The following is a 12382-nucleotide window of genomic DNA, read 5'->3' as shown; positions in this document are numbered from 1 at the left end:
TTCCTTACAATCTATTTCATAATGTCCTCATTATCCACAGGGTTTATCTTCAGGGCTGCAGAGGAGAAAAAAGGGATTGAACTCACCATTCTCTCTCCAGACGTTACCAGACGCTCCAAAGATTTAACGGTCAAATAATTAAGTGACCTTAGCTTTGCATGTCAAAGCTCTTTGTTAACAATAGTGCTGCTCTACCAGACGTCGTAGCCTATTAAGTCAAGGAAAAAGTACTGGCAATTTGGTTTCATTAGTCTGTTCTTGTTTGTTTTGGAAAAACACAATTTTTACACTAATAAGTGACCAAATCTGAGCAATAATTAATGACCAAATATGAATATAAAATATTTACCTTCTAACAGGTTAAATGACTTTATATAACCATGTGAAGTGGTTTAAGCCGTTCCTAGAGTAAAGGATAGCTAGAGGGTTTGTTATTGATGTACAACAGCCATGTAACATCTTCAGGTACATTATTGCTCTATATTTCACAGGATGGCCTAGCAGATAATGATTTAATAGTGAATCTACTACAACTTGATGTCCTTTCTAATGCATTGTGGTCTTAGTATGGTTAAGACAATAACTTTATATATATCCTAATAGACATGTAATAGACATGTAATAGACATGTAATGGACATGTAATAGACATGTAATGGACATGTAATGGACATGTAATGGACATGTAATAGACATGTAATTGATATGTAATTGATATGTAATGGACATGTAATGGACATGTAATAGACATGTAATGGACATGTAATGGACATGTAATGGACATGTAATAGACATGTTGTGAATGGATGGGGAGTGTTTTTTTTACGTCTTCTGATTTAATTCCAAAGATTCATGTTTTTTTGAGAGGGAGGCCATGTTTCCCAATTCAAGGTATGACATTTAAAGCCTATAGGGGAACGAAACTAATTAAAAAGATTTATGAAAATGAATCAGGTATAAAATGTCATTCAGCACCCATTGTTTATTAGAATTTAAAAAGTAAATCGAATTAAGTGTCACATAATTTTTTCTAATAACAATGTCCATATTGTACTCCTTTAAATCAGACACCCTGTAAAACTCAGGATAGAGTTGAAATGCACACCATATAAACCCCAGGATAGAGTTGAATTACACACCCTTTAAACCCCGGGATAGAGTTGAAATACACACCCTCTAAACCCCGGGATAGAGTTGAATTACACACCCTTTAAACCCCGGGATAGAGTTGAAATACACACCCTCTAAACCCCGGGATAGAGTTGAAATACACACCCTCTAAACCCCGGGATAGAGTTGAAATACACACCCTCTAAACCCCGGGATAGAGTTGAAATACACACCATATAAACCCCGGGATAGAGTTGAAATACACACCATATAAACCCCGGGATAGAGTTGAAATACACACCCTCTAAACCCTGGGATAGAGTTGAAATACACACCCTCTAAACCCTGGGATAGAGTTGAAATACACACCCTCTAAACCCCGGGATAGAGTTGAAATACACACCATATAAACCCCGGGATAGAGTTGAAATACACACCATATAAACCCCGGGATAGAGTTGAAATACACACCCTCTAAACCCTGGGATAGAGTTGAAATACACACCCTCTAAACCCCGGGATAGAGTTGAAATACACACCCTCTAAACCCTGGGATAGAGTTGAAATACACACCATATAAACCCCGTGATAGAGTTGAAATACACACCATATAAACCCCGGGATAGAGTTGAAATACACACCCTCTAAACCCCGGGATAGAGTTGAAATACACACCATATAAACCCTGGGATAGAGTTGAAATACACACCCTCTAAACCCTGGGATAGAGTTGAAATACACACCATATAAACCCCGTGATAGAGTTGAAATACACACCATATAAACCCCGGGATAGAGTTGAAATACACACCCTCTAAACACCGGGATAGAGTTGAAATACACATGGTATATAATCTTGACCAAATGGATTGGAGGGATGAGGTCCGTCAATGTCTCGATACCAGTTTTAATTGAATAAGGCCTCAAATTATAGATTACACTTCTTGGTTTTGTACAGCACGTTGTCATCATAAGCGACTAATCCATGTGCCTATAGAATCATAAATTGAGCTTACAAAGCTCAGAAAAAAAGAAACTTCCCTTTTTCAGGACCCTGTCTTTCAGTGATCATTTAAACTGTTTCCTATGCTTGTGGAACGGTTGTTAAGACACTAACTGCTTACAGACGGTAGGCAAATAAGTTCACAGTTATGAAAAATTAGGACACTAAAGATGCCCAGGGTCCCTGCTCATTAGGCTGTAGTGCAACAAAACTGTGGAAAAAGATAAATATAAGATAGATTAAATAGATAAATAAGATTAAAAAAAGATAAATAAGTGGTTGTTATATTGTGTGTGGGGTTATGTCTGTCAGGCTACACCACAGCCAGTATCTTTTCTGCCAGAGTCTATTCAGAGAAAAAAAGCCATTTTCCATTTCCTTCCAAATGTGCCTTGATTTGCCATCTGCATTGTTGAGAGCCTTCTGAAAACCCTCCTCAAAGCGCTGGTTTCATAGCGCTGGGGATAGCTAGAGAGATGACATGTGAAGGGCTTCCCTGTGAATGAGAAGAGATTCAGACCACACAGCACTGTGACAACCAACCCATGTGATAACCATCCCAGGGCTCCCCTAGATTTCCATAGCCCTATTATGTTTGTAATGATAGTAGTAGTTTGGTCATTAAAGTGGTTATAAAGACACCTAAAATCCAGTATATGAAAGTAAAACACACGTATGAATATTAACAGTCTTAAGGACAGCAGTGTAAATTCAAGATGGCAGCCTAAGATCATCACGCTCTGCAGCACCTACATGAATTCTCAGAAATCTCCAGAAAACTTGCAAAAGGTGGTTTGTGACAAATTGATTGGTTTCTATTACGAAGCGCAAAGGTTTTCAGGTTCCTTATTACTTGGCTAAATCCTTATCAGGTGTTCTGGTTAGAATGAGCCGCTCTGAGGATTTTAATTAGCGTGACTTTAAAAAGAAAGAGGATTCTGCCATCTGTCTACCATAACAAGGATTCCTCCCTAATTAAAACCTAGGAAGCCTATTAGAAACTAATACCTGTTCTGCTAGACTGTTAGAAAGATATACTTCTCCTATGGCATGCACTGTATATGCCTTCATAAATGAATATAATATAGTTGAAGGGTATAATCACATCAATGGGACGGAATGGGATGGGTGGTTGAATACATTGATTCCATAACCAGGAGAGTTTATTGGGCTATTTTCACACCTGAAATATGCATATTGTAATGACCTAATGACAGACAGCTGTGTGTTATGTGCTAGGCAGATAGCAGGTTGATTGACATGTCGGACCCCGCGAACACCGGGTACTGGTCAGTACAACACAACCACCTCCTAGCCTAGCACATAACACACAGCTGTCTGTGCGGGTCGCTACACAGCCCCCCCACCACAAAGTCCCTCGTCCCCGAGGGAACAAACAAAGTCTCTGAAGCGACCCGGAGGTCTCCTTTGCCTGCATGGCTGTGATGGTCGCAGAGTGCCCCTCTGGGAACCAGGGGATGAAGGCAGGGATATGGGGGACAAGGAAGCGGGAACGGGTAATACAGTCCGTGGTTCTGGGGAACCACGCGGTGACACAGGGGGGGAGACAGGGGGAGTGGGCTGTCTGGAGCCTTGTCTGCGGCACCTGAGGGTGGGTGCCTGGAGAATGTCATTGCCAGAGAGGGGAATTGTGGGGGTTCCTGGGGTTTGGGGAGAAGAGGCCCCTCTGTATGGGGCTAACCTGTCCCGGTGCAGTGCCACCTTTCTCCCCCTGGGAGGAAGCTGCACCCGGTACACAACCTCCCCTACCCTCTCCAGGACACTGCAGGGTCCCACCCAGTGACTGTCCAACTTGGGGCATCTGCCTTTTTTCCTTAGGGGCTGTAGACCCAGACCAGCTCCCCAGCCACAAAGTGCCTTCCCGGGTGTGCACGTCATAGTTCCTTTTCTGCCTCACACCTGCATTCACCAGCTGCTCTCTGGCGAAGGTGTGGGCTGTCTCCAGGCGGTCCTGGAGTCTCCGGGCATACTCCGGCCCCGGAGGAACATGAGGGCTATCCAGGGGCCGACCAAACGCCATCTCCGCAGGGGTGCGGATCTCTCCCCAGCATGAGGAGGGCAGGCGTGCAGGAGGTGGAGTCTTGGACAGTGGAGCGGCATGCCATGAGGACCATAGGCAGGTGCTTGTCCCAGTCACGCTGGTGTTTGGAAGAGACGATGGCCAGCTGCTGTCCAAGCGTTTTGTTGAAGCGCTCCACAAGGCCATCACTTTGAGGATGGAGAGGAGTAGTGCGGGTCTTGTGCATACCCAGCCTCTCACACATGGTGGCGAACACACGGGACTCAAAGTTTCTGCCTTGGTCGCTGTGGATGGACTCTGCAGCTCCAAACCTGCTGAACATCCCCGCTGTCAGGGCGTCGACGATGGTCTCTGCCTCCTGGTCAGGCAGAGCATAGGCCTCGGGCCATTTTGTGAAATAGTCCATGGCCGTGAGCACCCAGCGGTTTCCACTGTCTGTGGTGGGAACGGCCCAACTACATCCACTCCCACCCTCTCCATGGGAGCCCCCACTGGGAACTGTTGGAGCTGAGCATGAGAGCGGCCTGGGGGCCCTTTCTCGCTGTGCAGTTGTCACAGCGGCGACAAAAGTCCTCCACATCCCTCTTGTGCTGCCCCAGTAGAAGCCCTGACGGAGACGGCGCAGTGTTTTTGTGACCCCAAAGTGTCCAGTCCCCACCCCCCATGAGTACTCTGGAGCACAGCCTCCCGCAATGCTTTTGGGACCACCACCTGCCACCTCTCCTCTCCCGTAGCTGACTCCTTCCATGCCCGCTGTAGCACGCCATCAGCCAGCCGCAGTCTCTCAAACTTCGACCACAACCCTTTGGTCGCGAGTGAGAGCGCTGTCACCTCTTCCCATGGTGGCCTCACCTGCGCCTCTACCCACTGTAGCACTGGCTGTAGGTCTGTGTCCCGTCCCTGCTGCTGCCGCCATTCAGCCACGTCGACAGTCTGCAGCTCACAGCAGACAGGCCCGCTCGCCCGACACACTGTGGCACAGACACCCTCCTCTGCCCGCAGCTCTCTCTCCCGTCCCTCTCTCCGTTCACAGTGGCGGCAGCCGTCTGCAGTACAGGGCCGACGGGACATGGCGTCGGCGTTGGAGTGGCGTGCCCCTGCCCTGTGCACCACCGTGAAGTCATACGGCTGAAGCTCCTCCAACCAGCGTGCCACCTGCCCCTCTGGCTCTCTGAAAGACATGAGCCATTGGAGAGCAGAGTGGTCAGTCCTTACAGTAAAGGGCAGACCACCCAGGTAGTACTTGAAGTGTTTGACGGAAGCCACAACAGCCAAGAGCTCCCGCCGGGTGACACAGTAGCGGCGCTCATGTTTGTCAAATGTTTTGCTGAAGTACGCCACCACTCTCTCCCCCTCTGGCCCCACCTGGGCCAGCACCCCACCCATGCCCACATTGCTCGCGTCTGTGTCCAGGATAAAGGGCAAGGTGAGGTCAGGGGGGGCGAGCACGGGGGCCTCGATCAGTGCACGTTTGAGGGTGTTGAACGCCTCCTCACACTCCACTGTCCAAGTGAAAGCCTTGTCCTTCGGCAGCAGGCGGTTCAGTGGAGCAGCAATGCTTGAGAAGCCCCGTACAAACCTCCTGTAGTACGAGGCCAGGCCCAGGAAGCTCTTCAGCTGACGCTGGTCGGTGGGGGTGGGCCAGTCTCTGACAGCCCCTACCTTGTCCTCCATGGTGCTGATCCCCTCCTTCCCCACTCGGTGGCCCAAGAAGGACACCTCTCTCCTCATGAAGTGGCACTTCTCGGGGTGGAGCTTCAGACCTGCGGCAGCCACCCTCTCCAGCACACGCCGTAGCGCCCCCAGGGCTGACTGGAAGGAGCTGCCATGGGCCAGGATGTCATCGAGGTATACCAGACACTGCTGTCGGGGGATGCCATCCAGCACCCTGTCCATCAAACGCTCAAAAGTAGCTGGAGCGTTGCACAGGCCAAAGCACAGGACCTTGAACTGCCAGTGTCCTCTGTTAGTGGAGAACGCAGTTTTGGCTCTGGCCTCTGGGGAGAGGGGCACCTGCCAGTAGCCGCTGCGGAGGTCTAGTGAGGAGAACCAGGAGGACCCCCTAACCAGGTCCAGCGACTCATCGATACGTGGTATGGGGTATGAGTCCTTCCTGGTTACCTCATTCAGCCGCCTGTAGTCCGCACAGAACCTCAGCTTGCCCCCCTTCTTCGGAACCATGACGACTGGCGCCGCCCAGGGGCTGTCTGAGGGCTCAATGAAGTCTGCCCGCTGCATCTCCAACACAGCCTTGTCTGCCGCCTCCTGGCGTGCCAGCGGGATACGGCGGGGACGCATCTTGATGGGTCGAGCATCACCTGTGTCGATCTCATGCTGCACCAGATGGGTCTGACCCACCTCTTCCTCACTCAACGCAAAGCTGTCTCTGAATTCAAACAGCAACTGCCACAACCGTCCCTGCTGCTCGGGGTCAAGACCAACACAGTTCCTCCCCATATCTCCCTCACTGCAGACAGTGTCCTCTCCTCTCCCATCTGGGGTAGCTGGGCTGGGGGGTGCGGCCCGGCTCACAGAGGGCTGTGTCATGGAGGTAGCTGGGGGAATGTAACACACCGCCGTAGGTGACAGGGGGACTGGGGAAAAGTCACACACAGCTGTGGGGGAGGGGGCGCAGCCATGAGTCTCTGCTGCTTTAACTGTTGGAGTAAAGGGTTTGTTGGGTTGAGTGAATGTGACATTAGGGGGGGCCATGGTGACTTCCGTCCCTCCCTGGAAGCTCAGTGTGCCCCTATTTAGGTCTAACTGGCAGCCTGTGCTCCTAAGAAAGTCCAACCCCAGGATACAAGGGTCCTGCACAGCCGCCACCCACACAGGATGACGCACAGTCCTGCCCCCTACTGTCAGAGTCATTATTCCCTTCCCTTTCATGGGTGCCAGCTCACCTGTGACTGTGCGGAGCTGCACAGTTGTAGGCTCACACTGAGTACAACCTGGCACAATATCTGGCCTCACCAGGGTTACTGTGGACCCAGTGTCCACCAGGGCGGAGCAGGCCACCCCCTCCACAGTGACAGGGACATGACAAAAGTCCCCAACACAGGTCCGGCCCACCACAACAACAGGCTCCATCCGCTTGCCCTCGTCTGCTTCTGGGGGAAGTGGAGCCTTGCTTCCCCGTCTGTGCCGGTGGGCTCCTCCTGAAAATGATGGTGGTTGGGATAGAAAGCCAGGGGTCCGCACTACCCGGTCTATGCGGACCCCGAGCCGTTTCCCTGAGCTCTGGGGGACATGGGGCAATCTCGGCGCAGATGGCCTGGCTGGCCACAACCCCAGCAGACCCTGGGACCAGGGCTTGTGTTTCGTGCCGCCTGTAGCGACACAGCCCGAATGAGTTCTGTCATTTCGGCCACCCAAGCAGGCTTTTCCGGCTCCGGGCTGCTCTGCCCCCAGCTCGCACAGAGGGTGTGTCTCCCTGCACCCCCACCAAAGCCCCAGCTGAAGCCCCAGCCCACACCAGCTCCCTCTCCAAAGCCATCTCCAAGGCTGTCTGCAATGACTCAGGATGAGCCAGCTGGGTCTGTATGCGCAGCTCCGTAGGGGAGAGCGCCTGTATGAACTGGTCCCGTGCTAGCTCGCTCTGCACGGAGGGGGCATGTGAGCATATGCCCGCCGAGAGAGGCTCTCAATGTCATTAGCTAGCACCCGTAGAGGCTCTCCAGGCTGCCTGCGTCTATTCCTCAGTTCGGAGCGCAGTAGCCCGGGCTGTACACACTGTCCATAGCGCCTCCTCAGTGCTCCCACTAGAGCACCATAATCATGCCTGTCCTCGGGGCTAATCAATATCAAACAGGCCAGAGCTTCATCCGTGAGGCATAAAGCCAACTGCAGTGCCCTTTCTTCATCCGACCACCCCCTAAAATGAGCTAACAGTTCAAACTGAGCATGAAAAGCTTCCCAATCCGCCTTACCGGAATACTTCGGGGTCTTAACAGATACGGACGCAGCCGGGAACTGGGCGCCGCCATGTTTGTTTACATCCTGAGCCCCAGATTCCTCGTCACCCCGCGTCGACGTCGCCACTTCGGTCCGCCCACCAGAATCCGCGTGAAATACACTCGACGAAGCACTCATGCCCGCTTCAGCGGCCATCACTCTAACGTCCTCCCTCAAGCGGCCTCTGCACTCCGACGCCCTAGCGATCTCCTCAGACAGAACCCCCGACGTCCATTCACACGCACCTCCTTGGCCATAATCGTCCCCTACCTCCACCTTCACTTTCGGATTCCCTCGAAGCATTTTCAATCCCCGTTCTCACCTACGGTAGCTAGCCACATAAGTCAGCTAGCTAGCTGGCTAACTTGTATCAACGTTTTTACTTCTGACACCAATGTAATGACCTGACTAGATCATAAATGAACAATTGTCCAGACAGAGGCTTGAGTTTGCGAATTGACGGTTTATTGAACCAACTTTACACAGGCTACTGTTTGGGCCGTAGCACACGCCAAATAGATGACAGATAACCCACAAGCCAATCGTGACCTTCTCTCGTGAAGCCCAGACGTAAGAGAGAGAGAACAAAGGCTGAACCTGGTCTTAACTTCCAATGCCCAACCCCCCTCCACGCCACTCCGCCAACCACCAGGATGCCCGGCATCAGAACATTCCAGGCATTCCCGTGATTGGCAGATAGCAGGTTGATTGACATGTCGGACCCCGCGAACACCGGGTACTGGTCAGTACAACACAACCACCTCCTAGCCTAGCACATAACACACAGCTGTCTGTGCGGGTCGCTACAATATTGATAGTTTGTGCCAAGCTAAGTGACTCATAAAATAATAGGCGTTGCCTTTCTAACAAGGCTACAATTGTCACACCCTGACCTTAGAGAACCTTTTTTATGTCTCTATTTGGTTTGGTCAGGGTGTGATTTGGGTAGGCATTCTATGTGTTGTATTTCTTTGTGTTTGGCCGAGTGTGGTTCCCAAACAGAGGCAGCTGTCTATCGTTGTCTCTGATTGGGAACCATACTTAGGCAGCCTTTTTCACCCACCTATGTCGTGGGATCTTGTCCTTGTATTGTTGCTGGTGAGCCCTACAAGGCTGTACGTTTCGGTTTCACTTTGTTATTTTGTTGCTGGTTCTACTTGAAATAAATATGATGACCACAAATTACACTGCGCCTTGGTCTCCTTCAAACAACATACGTCACAACAATCCAGGCGTTAGCAGGTCTTTCTCTATTGAGCACAGGAGCTAGCTAGATTCCCTATATTATACTGACTTTAGTGGACTGTTGTAGAGAATAATATGAAAACCGTTCTGCTTGAGAAGGTCATTTGTTCAAAATGAATTTGTCACAGTGGGTCAGGATATTGTTCTGTGTGCTGTCAAGATGAGGGGAGAACGGGTCAGTCGCTGCCCGAGCTTTGATAGCACTAACACTAGCATTCACAACTGAACTCAATATCGTGTTTGTTCTCCCACCGTCTGGTGTGATAAAATCAAGGAGAATAAATCCGATCGTTAAGTTATATTGCTGATAAAAAATGAAATCCTTAACACGTTCACAGTATATTCATATTTTCCACGTTGAGTTGAACCTCGAAATGGAATCATTCATCAACTAGAATGGGGGGGGGTCATTGAGCTCAATTTGTTCCAAGGCACTTAGTACGGAGTAGCCATTTAGAACCGACCGTTATCATGGTTGTATCTTGACCTCTCTTTTGTTGTTTCAGTAATCACGCGTGCGCCCGTACACACACACACACACATGCAAACACACACATATCACTATCTTTTGTAACAGAAAGACTCAACATCTGGGTTTGTGTGCGGTGTGTGTGTTTGCGCCAACGTCTGTGTGTGGTGTGTGTGTGCATTTGTGTGTGTTTTAAGCCATTGATGTTTGCAAATAGATTTACTTGGATGTGTGGTAAGGACACCAGGCAGGGTACACCAATACATGGGTAATGCGATCAGTGAAAGCAAGCTGGTTGAACGAGAGCATATATTGCCAATCATAATGTGTTTCCGTTTAATCCCTCTTGATTGAACACTGTTGTTCCAGACCTGAGGTTTTCTGGCTAATGCTTGATGTTAAGGTCACCCTGTGACCTTAATGGAGTGCAGATGGAGTCAGCTACAAACAGGTGCACGGCAACTCTTTCTCAGGTGGCCTCAATGCGAGAAAGACAGAAATAATCAACCACCGAACATCCTCTCTACATGGAGTCAAACTCAGTCTAAAGGAACTCCAATGGAAACTACAGCCAGGTCAGGACACATCTCTTTAATGGCCTAAACTCACCAAAGGACAGTGTACAGTACGAGGCGAGTGTGATTTATTCTAAAATAAAATGACAGATTTGAAGCCGGGTAGGTGGGATGTTTGTTTTTCTGCCTCGCTCAAGCAGAACTGGTCTCAATTTTTCTTTATTTATTTTATCTCTGGCGCTCTAGTCACTAAAAAAATACATATTTTTTTGTCATTATTCACTTTTTTGTTAATCATTGGAATTGGAAGAGGTAGCTATGGGTTGAGGGTTCAAACACACATTAGACTAATTCGTCCACTTCTGGAAACAACATTGATGATTGGAGATGTGGACCATCCTGCTAGCATACAGTAACTGCTCTGGTTCCACCCGCCCTGCCCTCTTCTGTTAAGTTTGTTTGATTAAAACCTGATCATATAATCTATGATTCCCGCAGCATGGCTTATGTAACGTCAGAAAGATTGGACAATTACTACTAGATGTAACTCAGAATGTACAGTGCCTTGCAAAACTATTCATCCCCCTTGGCGTTTTTCCTATTTTGTTGCATTACAACCTGTCATTTAACTTGATTTTTCTTTGGATTTCATATAATGGACATACAAAAAATATTCCAAATTGGTGAAGTGAAATTAAAAAAATGACTTGTTTTAAAACATAAAAAAATGGTAAAGTGGTGTGTGCATATGTACTCACCCCATTTGCTATGATACCCCTAAATAAGATCTGGTGCAACCAATTACCTTCAGAAGTCTCAGAATTTGTTAAATAAAGTACACCTGTTTGCAATCTAAGTGTCACATGATCTGTCACATGATCTCGGTACATATACCCCCGTTTTGAAAGACCCCAGAGTCTGCAACACCACTAAGCAAGGGGCACCACCAAGCAAGCAACACCATGAAGACCAAGAAGCTCTCCAAACAGTTCAGGGACAAAGTTGTGGAGAAGTACAGATCAAGGTTGGGTTAGAAGAAGATATCCGAATCTTTGAACATCCCACGGAGCACCATTAAATCCATTATAAAACAAAATGGAAAGAATATGGCACAACAACAAACCTGCCAAGAAAGGGCCACCCACCAAAACTAAGAGCTGATATTGGAGTATCTGTCCATATGACCACTTTAAGCCGTACACTCCACCGAGCTAGGCTTTATGGAAGAGTGGCCAGAAAAAAGCAATTTCTTAAAAACACTTGGTGTTCGCCAAAAGGCATGTGGGAGACTCCCCAAATATATGGAAGAAGGTGCTCTTGTCAGATGAGACTAAAACTGAGCTTTTTGGTCATCAAGGAAAACGCTACGTCTGGCACAAACCCAACACCTCTCATCACCCCGAGAGCATCGTCCCCCACAGTGAAGCATGGTGGTGGCAGCAACATGCTGTGGGTATGTTTTTCATTGGCATCACCCCGAGAACACCATCATGTTTTTCATCTGCAGGGACTGGGAAACTGGTCATAATTGAAGGAATGATGGATGGCGCTAAATAGAGGGAAATTCTTGAGGGAAACCTGTTTCAGTCTTCCAGAGATTTGAGACTGGGACGGAGGTTCACCTTCCAGCAGGACAATGACCCTAAGCATACTGCTAAAGCAACACTCAAGTTGTTTAACGGGAAACATTTAAATGTATTGGAATGGCCTAGTCAAAGCCCAGACCTCAATCCAATTGAGAGTCTGTGGTATGACTTATAGATTGCTGTACACCAGCAGAACCTATCTAACTTGAAGGAGCTGGAGCAGTTTTGCCTTGAAGAATGCTCAAAAATCTCAGTGGCTAGATGTGCCAAGCTTATAGAGACATACCCCAAGAGACTTGCAGTTGTAATTGCTGCAACAGGTGGCTCTACAAAGTATTGCATTTTTGGTGGTGAATAGTTATGCACATTCAAATTTTCTTGTTTGTTTCACAATAAAAATATATAGTTAACGACTCCCTGTGGACGTAGAGAAGGAACTGACATCCTGAGGCAGAGCAGA

The sequence above is a fragment of the Oncorhynchus nerka genome, linkage group LG6, assembly GCF_034236695.1.
Source record: "Oncorhynchus nerka isolate Pitt River linkage group LG6, Oner_Uvic_2.0, whole genome shotgun sequence".
NCBI classification, from domain to species: domain Eukaryota; kingdom Metazoa; phylum Chordata; class Actinopteri; order Salmoniformes; family Salmonidae; genus Oncorhynchus; species Oncorhynchus nerka.
The sequence above is the reverse complement of the archived record's forward strand: the minus strand, read 5'-3'. Positions refer to the sequence as shown.